The 18,620-nt window shown below is 36.3% G+C and overlaps 1 protein-coding gene across 3 annotated transcripts in view; it reads left to right on the top strand.

The window, feature by feature from the left end:
- The window catches only part of CCDC148 (coiled-coil domain containing 148), a 288,487-nt gene that overhangs the window by 247,112 nt on the left and 22,755 nt on the right, over positions 1-18,620 (top strand). The window lies entirely within an intron of this gene.

The following is an 18,620-nucleotide window of genomic DNA, read 5'->3' as shown; positions in this document are numbered from 1 at the left end:
TGCAAAATATAATATAGCCCACTCTTTTATTCTGGCACAATTTTAGGCCCAGTTCATTGTCCATTTGCCATATCTGTCCAAGATAAACTCTTTGATGAACCAGCTCTAAAGTTTGTCTAATCGATGAACCAGCTCTAAAGTTTGTCCATTTAAAAGGATATCATAATCTATACAGTAGGTATTCTTACCTACCATACAGTAGGTATTCTTACCTACCATACAGTAGGTATTCTTACCTACCATACAGTAGGTATTCTTACCTACCATACAGTAGGTATTCTTGGTTTTTCATAATATTGTAGATTTAGAGTTGAAAATGGGATCTAGTATATCATCCTCGTTTTATAGGTGGGGAAATTGAAGCCCAAGGAAGTTAAGTGGTTTGTCTAGGATCATGCTGGTAGTAAATGACAGTCGGAATTAGAACTAAGGTCTTCCAATTAGCACTTTCCACTATGCCACGTTGTCCCCCTCCTCCATGATTTTGAGAGATTCTTTTGGTGAGCATACATCTTCACATGTTATACCTATTGGGGATTATATGAATGTACATCAATCATCACACAGTTCTGAGTTAGTCTATTGGCAATTGATTGAACAGTGGTAAAATGATTTATGTAAGGAGATTTGAAGGGTCAACATTTTCCTCATTCCTTCATGTTTTATCTCATTTGTAAGGGGGCAAAACAAACAGAAAGCAAGGTGTGCCAAATTGTCAACAATATTGTGAATAAAAAGAAGTGAGGAATTTTCTTATAGCAGGGCTAAGAAATAGTCTGCCTTTCAAGTGGAAAAAAAATGCTAGAATTATAGTGAAGAGAGAAAGTGTTATCTCATCATAGAATACTAAAACTGTATAGTACCTTAAGACTTTCCATTCCAATTCCATCATTTTATCCAGAAGAAAACTGAGGCCAAGAAAGCTTAAGAGACTTGTCCAAGTTCACACAGGTATTTTAAGTTATCCATAGGAATATAAATATTATTATGTTTGCAACAAAAGTCCTATTCCATTACTTAATCTCATGCACTGTCTTACATAAGTTTCTTCCCCTTCCTCTTTGTTCATTCCCTAGTCTATTATTTCTTATTTCTTCTCTTAAGATGAGGGTTTAGTGAACTATGGCCAGTAGACCAAATCCACCCAACCCCCACCTTGTTTTTATATGACCTAGGAGCTAAAATGGTTTTTATATTTTTAAATGTTAAAAAGAGAATGGTTAAAAAAAATCATATTTTGTGAAAATGAAAATTATATCAAATTCAAATTTCAATGTTCATAAATAGATTTATAGAAAGCAGCTACATTTATTCTTTTACATATTGTTGGTGACTGCTTTGGGCAGCTAGATGGTTCAGTGAATAGATGGCCAGGCCTGGAGTCAGGAAGCCTCATCTTCCTGAGTTCAAATCTGGCCTTGGATACTTACTGGGCAAATCACTGCTTGTCTCAATTTCCTCGTCAGTAAATGAGCTGGAGAAGGAAATGGCAAACCATTCCAGTATCTTTGCCAAGAAAACCCTAAATGAGATCACAAAGAATCAGACATGACTGAAATAAATGGACAATAACAACAAAATGGCTGCTTTATCACTACAGTAGTAGAGGTGAATAGTTGTAGCAGAGACTACATATGGCTCCCTCTTCACCTCACACTTGCTGTTTGGTACCTTATAATTGCTCAATAGCTTTTTATATATCATGAGTTTTCATGTAGTACAACATTTTATTATATTTTTTATTACCAGTGGATGCTCATTATGTCAAAATAAGAAAAGTGGACTTTAAATGGCATACAATACTCTATAACTGCTAAAAGAATACAATAGACATTGACATTACCAGACTAAGTACTTATCATAATATTTTTAATTCAAAGGAAAACAGCAGTTAGAAATTAGAAATTTTTAAAATGGAATGTCTTGGGGTGGCTAGGTGGCACAGTGAATAGAGCACCAGCCCTGAAGTCAAGAGGACCTGTGTTCAAATCCAGCCTCAGACACCCAACACACACAAAAAGAAAAACTAGCCATGTGACCTTGGGCAAGTCACTTCACCCCAATTGCCCTACCTTCCCCCTTCCAAAAAAATAAAGCAAAAAAAAAAATGGAATGTCTTATCACAGTAGAATTGCTGGACAAAAATAAAAAATGAAAAAGAAGCTGCAAGCAAAAGTGAATTTCTGAATGACTCATTTGTTAGCCAAGCAAGAAGAAAAGATATTTACCAATGTTGAATTGATCACATCATGTTTAATCGAAGCCTCTGAAGGAATGTGTCCAGAGAAAATAAACTTGTTTAAGGTTACTAGTCTCAAATAAAATCTACTGCTCATGGATTAATATTAGTATTTGGCAGTACCTAGATGTGTGGAAAGACATTTTCAAAGATGAAATACATAAAATCTCATTAGTTATCATAATTAAGAAATGAACATTTGAATTTAATTTTGATGATAAGTAACACCAACTTTGAACTCTAATTAAGTGAAATGTTATCTCTCCCACATTCCATTCCTCTCATTAATAGACTTATATCATAAAATTCTACTCATTATTATAGTTAGAATATTTGTGGACATTTGTTTTTCTCTCTTGATATGTAGTTACTATAAAATATTCTTGATTTTGCTTTTGTCTTACAAAGCCTAAAATATTTACTATCTGATCTTTTATAAAAAGTTTGGTGACTCCTGCTAGCGATCATTAAAACAGAACAAAATTACCTCAGGCACTATGTGTTATGCAATTCTCTCCATGACTCTTAAAGATTTTAGGATTCTGAAGAGACATTTATGTCTTTTCTCCTTACCAGAATAAATTTCTTCATTGTATAGCCCCTTTTTGAATGAATTTACCTTTTTGGATTCCAGTGTTTGAATTTCGAAATTTCTACTCAGCTTTCATTCTTTTCATTAGAAATATTTGAATATTCTCTGAAAGTCCTTTCTCCTCTCAACAATTCAAAACAATCACCATGCCAGGTATAACAATAACTCTGAAAAAGCAAATACTTAATCTCTTTGCCAAGAAGAAAGGAATGGCTGTCAAGGGCAATACCAGTTTAGAGAATGAGATCACTTGTAAAATATGGAGGATGACAAGAGATTATGAGCCATATCCTTGAAGCAAAAGCATTGAAGGGGAAGAAAGCCTTCAGAGAGTGTGAGGCCCAGCTAACTCAGATCACCTATAGAACATATTTAACTGAATAGAAGAAAGAAACACTTAAGCATATAGTGGGACAGATTGGCCAGTATTATCTTAACAATTTATTTCCATTGTTAACAACTTTGGAATCCCACTGAATTTGGATTCTACCATCTAGGGACTCAAAATACTAAGTGAATAATTGGTAATATCACTTAACATGCTGAAAGTAGGAAGAACAATTGGATATGATGATAAGAATAATTCTATAGTAGAGTCCAGGAACCAGGAGAAAACAGAGTCCTAAAGCCAATGGAGGAGAGAGTATCCATGAGGAGAAGGTAATTTAGTGTGGCTAGGTCAAGGAAGGTCAAGGTAGGTCAAGACTTAAAATAAATAATTGGATTTAGTACCAAGTGGTTCATTCATTGTCTCTGAGACAAATGTTTCAGTCAAGTGGTGTAGTTAAATGACACATTGGAAGGAATGGAGACCTTCATTCTCCTTTTATCCCTGAAATGTGGGCATGCTGAAATGTTCTCCCTGAGATATTCTTTTCTTTCTAATGCTTTTTTCAGAGCTCCAGTTCTATCTTTTCAGTGGCCTTGTAAAACACTTTACCTCTATATTCCACCAGTGCCTCAACCTCAATATGCTGATAAATGATATTTTAATCTTCCTAGTAAACTTGCCAGCCCCTCTAATTTCTTTATTTTTGTTAACCATTTTCCCAACCACTCGGGCTCATAACCTTGGGGATAATCCATGACTCTTCCATTCCTCTTATGCCATGTTTCCAAAATAGTTACCAACTCTTATCATTCCCACTTTCCCAGTTTCTCTAAGAGCCTCTTCACTCTCACTAAAACTGTCCTGTGTCAAATAGATTCAACTGAAATAATGTATAGAAGGCACTTTGCAAGTTTTAAAGCACTATATACACGTCAGCTATGAGGAGTAGTAGTTTTTGTAATATGTAATGTCCACATTTCTTCTTACCTAGTCAATTATGATAGCCTCCTGGTTATTTCTGCCTCCAGTTTCTGTCCTTCTTCTAATCCATAGTTCATAGTTACCCAGGTTGTTTTCCCACTGAATCATTATCATCGTGCCCAATGCTTAGCACAGTGCCTGACACATGATAGACACTTAATAAATGTCTGTTGATTGATGTAATTCATCTATTCAAATTCTTCACTGCCTCCTCAGTGCTTACAAAAAACCAGAAACTCCTGATCCTAATATTCAAAGTTATTCAAAACTTTACTCTAACCTTTGTACAACCTTGTCATATACTATTACCTTTCATGTATTCTATATTCCAGGTAGACTAGACTTCATCCCACATTCTCAACTTGCCATGTCCTTTTTCTCTGCACTATTCTCCAAAAATAGAAGGGACTTTTGCCTTACCACCACCCATCTCCTGTTGCTGTCTCCCCCACCTCTACCTTTAAAGCCAAATTTGATGAATCTCTTTCAGAATCTTCTCTGTCCTTTGCCTTTGGACTTGGTATACTCTCCAGTGTATCATAGTTATTTGTCCTGCCCTGAATCACAAAAATCACATGTATCAACAGACTGAGAGTTGGAAGGGACCTCAGTGGCCCAATGTGCAGTATCCCTTTACATTGTATGGTGTTTGAGAACAAGGCCTGTGTTATATCTCTTGTTGTATTGCTAAGCATCTAGCATCATGCCTTGCTCATAGAAGATAATAAATGTTTGCTGAACTGAAATGGAATTCATAGGATAAATATTCAAAACAGATCTTATTTCCTCTGTTCTTATAATCACTTATTTCTCAGTTCTTCATCACTTCCCACTAAATTCTTTAGTGTTATAAAGAAATCCCTCCTCTCCCCTACCCCCTACTTCTCATTGGGAAAGTCTCATACTCTGTCTTCAGATAATATTTGTATCAATCCTCTTAACAATTTGATCTTTAGCTGCCTGTCCCAGAAAATGTCAAGCTTAGCTTATTCTCGACTTTAGCTGAAAAGAATAAAAATGAAAATAAAGAAACCAACCCACATTCTTGACTAGGATAAAACAAACAGAAGTAGGCTGGGATCTTTGGTAGGTCACTTAATCTCTTTGGGTGTTAGTTGCTTCTTCTTTAAAATGAGAGGATTTTCTCTAAAGTCTCCTGCAAATTCAAAGTATCTGATCTATGACCTATATGTGCAGGTGTTCTGTAAAAATTTGTGCCTGCAAATAATTATATGTCCAAAGTGTGCATATAAAATGGGAAATAGGATAGAAAGCACTTTTAGAAATCATTCTAAAAATGAGAAATGAGTTCTATAAAGTTTTCAATAGTACTCTTGGAAAATGTGGAATATCTTTGGTCATGATTTAAGAGGGATTTCTATTCAGGAAAGCTCTCTGAAGCATTTCCTTCTGACAACTAGAAAATATGTTCATTTTTAATCATACTGGATCTCTCAGAAATTTAGTTGGTTAAAATGTATGTTTGCACCTGTGAAATAAAATTCAGGATTTATAAACCTTATGTCTTCTCTTTTTAGGTTTACTTTTTATGTTAGAATGAAAAGACTTGAAACAGTTTTCAAGTTTACTGCTTTAAAAAAAAATGAGATAGCCTTAAGGCATTGAAAATCCCTATTGTTTTTGTTCCCTTTCTTTGCTTTTTAGTTTATTGTTTCTTAGAAAATCCAGAGGGCAGATGAAGTTTCTTGAAAACAAATATACTGTGTACTCATTAAACAAAAATACAAAGGTATCTTTTCTAATTTTGTGTCTGAGTTTAGTCTGTATATAAAATCAGGCTTCAGCTCTTTCCCTTGTAATTAATTCTAAGTACTTTTCTCCCCTGACACACTTCATAAGGGTAACCAATCAAAATGCTTCCAAGGTAAGAGAGAGCATCTTCCAAGAAATTCAATTAAAATGCATTTTTCAAATTGATATTGACAGTCGGCAGGAATATTTCAGGTTGAATTGCAAACCCTTTATTTGGGTATGCCAAGAAAAGCATTTGTTCAAATTAAATAATCTAATGTCCTACCTTAGTATAAGGCAGTAAAATAATCTCTAGGTTTCATATTTGGATAGATCTGTGATCTCGTCAGTAGGGAAACTCCTTCCAATTTATCAGATTGCCTAAACACCTACAAAATATTAAGGGAAACACATTTTGTTTTGTTCATTTGTTTCCCTTAGTACTTTACTCAATATAACTTTGTCGTTCTTTTACTCTTGGGGACACATTAAGAAAGGCCTCCTTGCCACTTCATCATCATTTGTTTTCCTTTTGGTAGAGGAAAGAGTGATTAATCTTGTTGATCTCCTTGCATAGCCTTCTTCCCTACTCTCACCTCAGAACTACCATGAATATATATATATATATATATATAAAACCTGCTTGAGATGCCTTCTCTGACTCTTTAGAGACAGATAGGTGGCTCAGTGGGTAGAGCCTGGAATCTGGGCCTGGAATCAGGAAGACCTGGGTTCAGTTCCAGCTTCACACACTAGCTATGTGACCCTGGGCAAGTCCCTTACTCTCTACCTGCCTCATTTTCCTCAACTGTAAAATGTGGATAATAATAGCACCAACCTCCAAGGATTGTTGTGAGAATCAAATGAAGTATTTGTAAAGTGCAAAGCACAATGTCTGTCACAACGCAGACACAATAATACTTGTTCTCTTCCCTTAATCCCTTCCCAAACCCAAATTCTTCTCCTTCCAAACACTCTTCTAACCCTATCTTCTCCATGAAGCCTTTGAATTCCCACTGCCTCCAGAAACTCAACAATCCTCATTAAAATTGGATATTGTTCCGTAATGATTTTACAATGCTTACATGTTTTCCTGAATTTTCATATAATTTCCTTGGCGTTCCTCCAATCCCCAAAGGTTCTCCAAGGCCAGGAATTTGTTCTACAGCCAGGTGAATTGAACTCAGCCAGCTGAAGCATCAGTTAATAGTGATGTAGGAATGGGGGCCAATAACAACAGCATAGCTCCTCTTCAGCTTCCCCTGAAGTCTGCTCTTCCTCCTCTTTCTGTTGGTCCCTTCCACGTCCCAGCCCCACTGAGGCATTAAGTCAGCTCGTTTAAAGTAAAGCAATAACCTCCGCATTTCCTTCATATTTCACCGCCTTACTTCTTTGATATAATATGTCTGTTATCATAGAAAGTCTTATTAGAGTAAGTTAACATAAACCAGATTCCTCCTGCAGTGGTCGGGTAGTTTCTTTCCCCTTTGTGTTAAAACATTTCCATTAGTGGTTATTAAATGTTCTGTGTCAAGTACATTTCTGAAGTCAAGCTTATCTGGATCTGATATATTTCTCACTTAGGATGGTTTTGTGAATTATTTTATAAAGAATAAATAAGGTTGGAGGGCATTGTTTGCTTATCTGATGCTATTTGTTTCTCATGGCTCTCCAAACAAATAGCCTACTTGTTCCACTTAATCCCCTTGGTAATTTTTAAAACATAAGCTTTTAAAAAATTCTAATTACACATACAGCAGGGGTAATATTAAAAGTGGCATAAAGGGATTTATTGCAATTCCTCTGAACTCTGTTTTCATTAGAATCCTGCAGCTATTTCTCTACAAACAACTAGAATGTGCCTCTAGCCATGGAAGGTACTGGTGCATTAGTTTGCTAATGAAACGCTAGAACACTCTTCCAAACCGCCTGGGTAGGACCTCAGACATGGCTAACCTAGTCAGAGAAATGGCAGTTTTGACTTGAGAGAATTCTGTACCTGTGCTGACATGCTTTAGGCAAGTAAGAGAAGGAGAGTCTTCATTTGCCCAAGAGTTTACTGAAATGACCTCTCAAGCAAACAAAGCCATTGTTGCATGAGTGTATGTTGTTTTTTCTCTACAGAGAAAGCAGTGTTCTTCATAGTAGTTCTTATCCTTAATTTTTACACTTCACTGTTCCAGAAAACTCAGACTGTTATCTCTTTTCCAAAGGAACACAATGTGTTTCCTATTCTGTAAGAACTAGGCATTTGAAGTATGAGAAAATGAGATGACCCTTTGGGAAAGAAGGGACCTGAGCAAGCTGCATTTCTAAGGTTAAATTGACTTTTCTTATCTGGTTTGGGGGGTGCTTGCCAGCTGCAAGGGAGTTGATAGTTATGGAATTCCTCTGAATAATAAAACCAGATGTTTTCCTTTTCTGTCTACCTCTGTATCTTTTCTTAACATTGTACAAAATATAATGTCTTTTCTATTAGAAGTCATTCATGACTTTTAAGGTGCTTTCACACTCAAATATGTTAAGTCTTTTAATGGTATATCTACAAAGTGATCACTAGATCCTTTGTAAACATTAATTATACTTTTTGTGATTAGTCTACTTCAGAAATATCTTTTTAGTATGAACTCCAACACATACATTAGTGGTAATACCTGTTGTTCAGTTGCGTCCAACTCTCTGTGATCCCATTTGAGATTTTCTTGACAAAGATACTAGAGTGGTTTGCCATTTCCTTCTCTAGTTCATTTTACAGATGAGGAACTTGAGGCCCAGGATCATATAGCTACTAACTGTCTGAGGCCACATTTGAATTCAGGTCTTCCTGACTCCAGCTAGCCATCATTAAATCTGTCAACTAAGTCTTCATTATAAGATCTGTCAAATGATGTAAACCCAGAATTTGTGAGGGATTATACAAGCACAGTTCTTGGCAATACCAAGAGTTTTTACCAATTACCAATATTTTTTAAAGCCTATTCAAGCTACTATGCAAATTATACCTGCTTATATAACTAGAAGGAATCTCTTGTGGTTCATTCAGTCTTTGTGCCAGATTCTAACCCAGATGTATAAAGCTCTTTTTCTCAAACAGATTTGTAACCTCCTTCTGTGGTACATTCTTATCCTGTTAGTAGGTTTTTCCTAATGTCTCACTCAGATACTTTTTGTTGTAAGTTATGTGTAACAGCCCGTCCTTGAGGGTGACCTGGATAATATTGGTATCCGTGTTTGAGAGTTTAGCTGCAAACACGAGTGTATATCTTGTTGTCCTGACTACCTAATCTAAGGTTGCTTTTTGGTTCATATCCTTTTGTTCCTCTTGGGTGCTATGCCTCTTCAACGACTTCTTTACATAAAAACTATTACTTAAAAAAAAATTATCCCATCTCTTCATCTGCTGATATATTTAGGATTGCTTTTTTCTTTCTTGAATCATAAAATGATTCCACTCAGATGTAATGTTTAGGTCAAGGCAGGCAATTTTTAGGGCATCCCTTTTTTAAACCTTTCCCCCCATAGAATGAACAGCAATTTGTCTTTCTAGTGTCCCAAATAGTAGTTTTCTGTTCCGCATAACTCTTGGTTTCAGGATCATAAATTGTGTGACTGTAAATAGAATTGGTAGTATGATGACTAATATCCTTGCCACTCATTTGCAAAAACTTGGTTTGGCCCCTCATTAGTGATACCTGCTTTTAAGGTTTTTGATGTTGTATATTGCTGAGAAATTCACACCTTTTCTCTCAGTCCATCATACCAAACAGTATAGTAAAGAGTCAGAAAAAATACTGGGTTTGGAGAGAGAGGTTGTTGTTTGGTCTTTTCAGTCATGTCTGACTCTTCATGACCCCACTTGGGGTTTTCCTGGCAAAGATACTGTAGTGGTTTACCATTTCCAATTCAATTTATAGATGAGGAAACTGAGGCAAACAGAATTAAGTGACTTCATTCTTGAAGGGGACCACAATGATGGACAACTACCATTACATATGTTTCAATATGTATATTATAACATTATCTTCAATTAAGAAGCTTAAGTTTGCAACCTTAACATTCAGGAGGCTATTTATTCCCCTAAAGAGCTTTGTAAGTATTTACTTAGTGTAACACAGGGGTGGGGAACCTGTGACTTTGAGGCCACATGTGGCCTTTAGGTGCTTGGGTGTAGCCTTTTGACTGAATCCAAGTTTTACAGAACAAGTTCTTTTATTAAGGGGATTTGTTCTGTGAAGTTTGGATTCAGGCAAAGGGCCACACTTGAGGACCTAGAGGGCCACATGTGGCCTTGAGGCCATAGGTTCTCTACTCGTGGTGTAACTTGTTATCTCCTTGATGGTGCTTTGACTTAGATATCAAAGTTGCAAATACCCAAGCTATTCATAGTCATTATTGGGTATTTTTTTTCTCAATATCATTTCTTTTTTACTAACAAAATAGAATATTTTATCTAACATGGTTAAGCATAAATATTAAAGAGATTCTTAAATGATGCAAACCCACAGATGAGGTAAGCTGTCCTTCATATCTTCTATTGTTACTAATATTTGACAGAAGGTTTTGCTCTACCAAATTACTCCATAAGAGTAACCTGTCAGCAGGAATCTATGCTAGAGTGCCAGGCATCCTAGCCCTTTTCTTGTGTTCTGATGCTCTGACATAACTTCAACTTTGATTGTCTGATGTAACTGACTCAGGCTTCTAGGACGAATGCAAATAGTGTATGGAAAGGGTTGACATCAGACACAGGACAAAAGGTAGGAATAGAGAGAAACACAATGGTGATTGAATTGCATCTGTCCCCTTACTGCTGTCAATGATAGATTTTTGACAGTCAAGTGGCATCCATGGGTGTTAGGTTCTGGGGCAATAAGGTATGACCTCACTCAACAAACACTGGAACACTTTTCCAGGATGCTAGAAGATCAACCTAGTGTTTTAGTTTCTCCATGCAATTATAACTATGAGAACCACTGAAGTTTTTAGAGAGCTTTCTAATTCAGCCATGAGTAAATAAACTGCCTGTGTCCAGCACCCATTTAACAATGAAACGGGAAACCTATAATAAGATATTGAATTGCCAGATTGGTGCTCTCTTTATCAATCTTGTTCTATAGCTAGGAGTTTGAAGGGAGCAGAGATAAACTCTAGTCTAGGAGTTTCTACCTTGGGAAGGGTTGGATCCAGTAATTATGTGAGATTGCATAAAATTAATGCTTCTACTTTTACCATATAATCACTAATCTAATTAATTTGCATGTTTATATTATGACTTTAAGGTGGATAAGTGAAATAATATAAGAAAATGCAAAGGAAGAGGCATTTCTAAGCAAGAGGGCTAAGTCATAAAATGGATGAGTTATTCTTCTAGATAAGAATCGATGACATAATAGTGATGTAGGAGTGGGTGAGGAGTGTGGGTTGAATGAACAGCTATATACCCTGGGCTGCTGACTTTTGACAGAATCGAGAATACTACTTTGTTTATATGTTTTACATTAGCAATAGACACATAAATGGACAGAACACCACACCTGGGCCTATGTGGGCAGTAGTTAGAGAAAAGGCAGCATTTTGGGTGGGGGTCAATGCTCAGAAAATAATGACCCACAAATTTTAAGCTATCCAAGCTTTGTTGATTTTTCACTATGTGGTGGACAGATGAATATGAAAGGCAGTAGCTATGTAAAGGTCCAGGAGCAATGAGCTATGGCTATTGTGGTTTAGTGCACTTTGATTTTGCTTATCTTTTGAGGAATGGTTCATAAATTTTAAGCAGTTCCTTATATACATATTGAATATGAGATATTTATCAAAGAAGCTTGTTACAAAGACACCCCCCGCAGTTATGTTTCCTTTCTCATTTTAACTGCATTAATTCTTTCCATCTCCATTCCTTCTTTGGTCATGAACTCTTCCCTTGTCCATAGTTCTGAAAGGTAATTTCTTCCTCATTCCTCTACTTTGTTTATGTGTCAATCATATATCCATTTTGAACCTAGCATGTTATATTGTGTGAAATGTTGGTGTATATTTAATTTCTACCAGACTGCTTTCCAATTTTCCTAGTAGGTTTTGTTGAGTAGTGAGTACCCAAGTACCTGGCACCACAGGGCTTATCAAACCCAAAAGTTCATTTTCTTCTGCATGCTGTATACTTAATTTATACACTGTCTGACCTCTCTATTTTTAAACCAATACTAAGTTGCTTTGTTGATAAATGCTTTGTAGTATAGTTTGAAATCTGAAACTACCTGAGATTTTTGGCCTTTTCTCCCAGATGAATTTTATTTTTTTCTAAATATATAAAATAATCATCTGTTATGACACCTAAAAACTAAACTAATTGAGGTAGTATTGTCATTTTTATTAACTTTTTTCAGCCTAACCAGAAGAAATCAATATTTCTCCAATTATTTAGGTCCATATTTGTTTCTATAATGTTTTAATTTGCTTCCATGTAGTTCCTGAGTGTTGGTAGAGAGATTTCCAAATATTTTATATATTCTGCAGTTATTTTGAATGGAATTTCTCTATCTTTATCTTTTGTTTTTTCTTGGTAATATACAGAAAGGCTAATGATTTTATGGATTTTGTATATCCTGAAATTGGTCAATTTATTATTTTAGTTAATTTTTTAGTGATCTCTGAAAGGTTTTTGAGAAATACCACCATATCATGTACAAAAATACCCTGCCCAACTATAGTGTGTTTCCTCATTGCTCATCCCTATATTTCTTTTTTCGTGTCTTATTTTTGTAGCAGCAAGCACCCTAGACTATCCAGGGTGGCTACCAATACAGGTACTTAGATCTGCTTTTCTAAAGAAAAGCAACTCAAAATGGGTTAACAATCTTGCTTTAATCAAACATATGTCATTTACCTAGTTCAGGGGGAAAAGTCAGCACCCTGAACTTCAGAGAATACAAACAAGTTACAAGCAGAAGGAGAAACAATTCAGCAGACAGGCTTCCAACTGTCTGGCCATTATATCCATACCTAGTCACAGTTACCAGAGAGGGAAGCACCAACATCTGGGTTTTCAAAGCCAGGAGACTCAACAGCTGCTCAGAGTCTCATCTAGTCAAAACACACAACACTTTTCAAAGTGAGCCCCAAAGCAAAATTTCTCATCAGGGTATATATAGCCTTCTCCTGGCTCAGAGAATGTAACAACCCTTTTGACCCACTGCCCAATCAAAAAGCAACAGGTGTGTGGGCATTCCTGAAAACCAGCCTCCTTCCACAGGCTCCAGGTAATGACCACATTCAGCCTATTAGGGGACAGAGTATATTTTCAAATCAAGGAAAGTTCTCAGAGTCACTTAAGCCTATCAAAGGGCCTAGGGGCAGGAAAGATCTTAAATTCCCATTCCCATAACATTCCTATAACTATCTCTTTCTAGTACTATATTTAATAGTATTAATATTAAATATTAAATAACAGTTATCAAAGTGGTCAATCATACTTTACTTAGACATTATTGGAAAGGCCTCCAACCTTTCTCCATTACATATATTATTTGTACTTGGTTTTAGATAGATACTGTTTACCATGTTAAGGAAATGTTCATTTAGTTTTATGATTTCTAGTGTTTTTAATAAGATGTTAGATTTTGTTCAAAGCTTTTAAAGCATATATGATCATATGATTTTTCTTGTTCTTGTTATTAATGTGTTTTGTTTATAGTTTTTCTCATATTGAACCAATCCTGCATTTCTACTATAAGTCTACCCTCATTATTAGGTATAATTTAAAAAAAATATGTTGTATCTATTTGATAATATTTTATCAATGTTTATCAGAGATATTAGTCTATAGTTACCTTGTTCTACTTTGTCTCTCTTCGGTTTAGGTATCAAGAAGATATTTTATTGTATCATAGATTGGAAGAGTACTTTCTTTTCTTGTTTTTGCAAAGAGTATGCATAATATTGAAATGAATTGTACTTTAAATGTTTGATATAATTCACATATAAATGCATTCTGGTCCTCAAGTGTTTTCTTAATTTATGGCTCATTCAATTTTTTTTTCTCTTACTAGAGTTATATAAAGAAATTATTTTTTCTTTTAATATTTATATTTTAAATTCTTTATATTTTTAAAGTATTCATCCATTTAACTCAAGTTATATAAGTGTTTTTGGCTTATAATTAAATGATTTCCGATATTTTCCTTTATTTCTTCTTCATTTTGGGGAGTGTGTGTGAATTCTCCTTTATTTTTATGTAATTTGGTTTTCCTCTATTAAAAAAAAAAACTAGCTATTTATTTATGGTGTTAGTCCCTCCTTACCCTCCACAAAGCTCCTAGTTTTATTTATTTATCATTTAAAGCCCATGTTTGTTTGTTTTGCTTTCAGTTTTGTTAAACTCATTTTTTATTTTCAGTATAACCTTGGTGCTATGTTGAAGGGAGTTAATTTGCTGTTTTGTTAGATTGTTTTAGTTGCATCTCTAATTTGTTGATTTTTTCTTTCTCTTTTCTTTCTTTCTTTTTTTTTTTTTTTGCTTTATTTTTGGAGGGGGAAGGTAGGGCAATTGGGGTTAAGTGACTTGCCCAAGGTCCCATGGCTAGTTTTGTGTTAAGTGTCTGAAGCCTGATTTGAACTGAGGTCCTCCTGACTCCAGGGCTGGTGTTATATTCACTGCTCTACCTCGCCACCCACTTTCTCTCTTTTCTTGATGAAAGGTTTTAGAGATAGGAACTAAGGATCATTTTAGTTGCTTCCCACACATTTTGGTTGTCTTGTCATTTTCTCTGACGAAATTTTCCATTGCTTCTATGATTTGTTTCTATTGATTCTATGATTAGTTCTTTAGGACTAAATTATTTGGTTTCCAATTAATTTTTAATTCTTTCTTCAAAGACTTTATTGAATATAATTTTTATTTCATTGTAATCAGCAATGCATGTATGTAGTATTTTTCCCTTTCTGCATTTGTTTATTAGGACTTTGAGCCCCAAGTCATGTCAGTTTTTGCAAAGGTATTATGTATAGCTACATACATGTAAAATGCTGTTTCTATTCAGTATTTTCCAGATATCTACCATCTCTGATTTTTTTTAAGTTCTGTTCATGTTCTTAACTTCTTCCTTGTTTATCTTTTGATTAGATTTGTCTATATCTATAAGGGGTACGTTGAGATCCTCCCCCCCAATTACATCATTGCTGTCAATTTTTTCCTGGAACTGTATCTATCTGTGGCTAATTTAAGCATAATATAGTTTCCCTGCTTGTGCTTTTAATAGTCAGTATTTATACTATAGTCTTCTCTGAAATCATGCTTGCTTTTTTGAGTTTGATTTTTTTTAGTTCAGCTGAAGCATAATATAATGTCTTCCAAACCCTGATTTTAACTTGATGTGAATATGTTTCAAGTGTGTTTCTTATAAATAACATGTCATTGGATTCTGCTATCTAGTTCATTTTGTTATCCTTTTACCATTTTATGGATGAGTTCACCTCATTCATGTTCATATTTCTCCTTAGTTCTGGCCTTTTTTTAAAATCAGGAATACTTGGAAATCCTCTGTTTCACTGAAGGATCAGTTTTCCTCCTGTAGTATTATGCTTGATTTTTCCAGAAAGGTTATTTTTAGGAGTAATTCTCTACCTTTTGTCTTTTGGGAATATCACATGCCTTTCTTCTTGTTTATAATGTCAGCTACCACATCTTCTGTGATCCTAATTGTGGTTCTTTGCTACTTGAACTCTTTCTTGGAGTGCTTTAACTTGAAATGCCCATAGTATTTTTTCTTTGACCTGAAAATTCTAGATTTTGGCTGTGGCACTCCTGACATTTTCATTTTGGGTTTCTTTTAGGAAGTTGTGATAAGACTAATACTCTCCAGTGTTTTCCTGATGCAACTTCTTTCCTACCAACCACAAAATGGGAGAGACCTTGGCCTTTCTTCCCTTCCCACATTCAATAGGGGTTAGCTTTTCCTAAAAGGAGACAAAACCATCCCTACTACTTGACTGGGCTTCTTCAATATTGCTTCTTAGTCACCTGAAACCATAAAAAGTCCCAGCCACAGGCAGACAGAGTCCCTCAGACTTGGGGCATTTCTGAAGACCACTTGAGGCAGAGGTGCAGATGCATTTGTATGTGGAGACAAGGGGCTCTGTGGCCATAGAAGCTAAATGCCACTGTTTTTTTGCTGTGTATCTTTGCTGTGCTAGAGAAAAGTAGATCTCTTTTTGTCACCTGCTTAATGATGTGAAAATGCTTCATTTTACTGCAATATTTTTCCTGAACTATGAGAGCGCTGACACTGGAACTGCCTCCACCAAAGCTGGATTCTTTCAATTTTCACATTTCCCTGTAGTTCTGACAGATCAGGGCAGTTTTCATTTGTGATGTATTGAAATAGGCAGTTGTTTTCTGCTTGACCCACTCTAACTCTGGGGGAGTTTAATTCGTGGGTAAGGTTTACTATTGTTTATTCTAAGGTATTGATTCTCCTTGTCATTTTCCCTCCCTAGACATTCCATTATATATCTATTTCATTTCCTCTAGGCACAAGTATATTCTTTTCTTTGAGGTACTATTTGGGCCTGTTATGGATTTGTTCTCTTCTGGGGCTTACCTTCTAGGCTTCTCAGAATCCAAGGTGTTTCTTCTTTGCATTCAGTATTGTTTTCAGTTGCATTTAGTGTTTATTCATGTCTCCAGCTTCAGTTTCAGGATTCAGGACTTATGCTTAGGTCAAATACTACTCCTCTATTCCGCCCTAGGGTGGGTAAGCCCTGGGTGGCAAATAGTAGTCCCTACCTTTTGGCACAATTGTTTGTCTCCCATGGTTCAGGCTCAGGCTGCCTCAATATTGAGTTGGACCAGGATCACCAGGATTCTGGATTGGGCCAGGATTGCTTATATTTGCTGGGGCAAATGTGGGCTTTCTGATCTGGTCTCATCTTCTACTGCAAAGCAAAGGAGGCCCCTGGGTTTCACCTTGTCTTGCTTAGCATTGGCCTGGTCTGGTCTCTTGATGTGAGTGAAGATGAAAGCCCTGGGATTGTCCATTCCTGGCTTGGTGCTAGAGTGACTCTGTTCTCTGCCCTGGGACTGGAATGCATTGTCCTTCATCTTCTACTTACCTTCATTTTTCTCTGCTCTTTCCTCAGGATTTTGGCACTCTTTCATTCAGCCCTGGACAGAACAGAGGGGTTTATAGCTGATTATCTTTGTTTGTATTTGTCATTATTCCTTCCGGTACATTTTTAGAGTTTCTTTGAAGTATTTGTGGGAGAGAAATGGGCTCCTCTAGATCCTAATACACCATTTCCACATAATCTCACCTTTGTTTCTTTTTTTTTTTCTGGTTTAAACTTGTAATTGCCCTCTTTTGAAATGTGTTTCAGTCTGTAGCCACCAGGCTGCTTAAGGAGAGTTGAAGTGGCTCAGGTCAGAAACAGAGCAGATCAAAGCTCTCATGTTATCAGTGTTGGACCAGTTAAGCTTCTGGCCTGATGGAGAGGGGGAGATCCAGGCTGAAGGGAAGGAGAAGTGGGGGGGGGGGGGGATAGAATAGAACAGGGGAAGAAAGGACAAGAGAGTGGAGAGGAGGGGATCAGAGGGGGAAGGAAAGGAAAGGAAAAGAAAGAAAAAGGAAAGGAATTAAATACAAATACAACATTATATTTTTCATCTATAAAGATGACCTGTAGTATATGTCATCTGCTTGTGTATGACTATTTCTTTGAATATTTCTTAATTAATTACAATTAATTGAAAGAAAAAATCTCAAGTGTGCATCTAATAAGCTTAAACTATCACACTTATCATTTTGTCAAAATATTTTGGCTTTTTATTCTCTATAGCCCTTCCAGATCTGACCAACCCAACCCCCATTCAGGGTAGAGGATTATCATTAGTATCTGCGACGTCTGTGTGGGTTGAAAGCTTCTGTAGAGCAATGTTATTTTGTTTTTATCTCTTGGAGCATTTGCTACTGGTTAATCTTTCTGATGGATATGTCAGGGTATTGCAGTTCTCCAATCTACCCTGGCCCATAATGGATCCAGCACTTTCATGTAATTGAAGTATTCAGTTTTGTGTTATAAAAGACTCAGAATTTTTAATGTGCACAATGACCCATGCTTGGAAATCAGGCCATTTGTAAAAGGGCTTGCTGATCTACAAACAGTCCAGTTTCTGTTTGTGGCTTTGAATGCCAAACAGAACATTTTATATTTGATCCTGAAAGCAAGAGGGAGCCACTGGGGTTGATTAGTAAGAGGCTGGGGGTGACATGATCAGAACTGAATTTTAGGAAAATCACTTTTGTGGCTAAATGGAGATGGATGGGATTAACTTGCACTGCAATGGTGGAAGTGCCAGAGGAGAGAAGGGGCTGTGTTTGAGAGATGTTTAAAAAATATTGGCAACAGATTGGAAGTGACAGTTGAGTAACAGTGAAGAATCAAGGCTGACTCCTAGGTTGTGAGTCTGAGGGACTAGGAAGATGGTATTGCCCTTTTCAATTATAGGGAAGGTAGGAGGTGGAGAAGGTTCCAGGCAGGCTGGGGAACCTGCTGCCTCCAGGCCACAAGTCGCCCTCTAGGTCCTCAAGTGTGTCCCTTTGAATCCAAAATCCTCGATTTGTTCTGCAAAGTATGGATTCAGTCAAAGGACTGCACTTGAGGACCTTGAGGGCTACATGTGACCTCAATACTGTAGGTTCCCCACCCCTGGTTTAGGAGAAAAAAATAATGAG

This window comes from Petaurus breviceps, unplaced genomic scaffold (assembly GCF_028583685.1).
Source record: "Petaurus breviceps papuanus isolate PSGF00001 unplaced genomic scaffold, PetGlider_PUasm1.0 91133, whole genome shotgun sequence".
In the NCBI taxonomy this organism is placed as follows: Eukaryota; Metazoa; Chordata; class Mammalia; order Diprotodontia; family Petauridae; genus Petaurus; species Petaurus breviceps.
The sequence above is the reverse complement of the archived record's forward strand: the minus strand, read 5'-3'. Positions and strand labels throughout refer to the sequence as shown.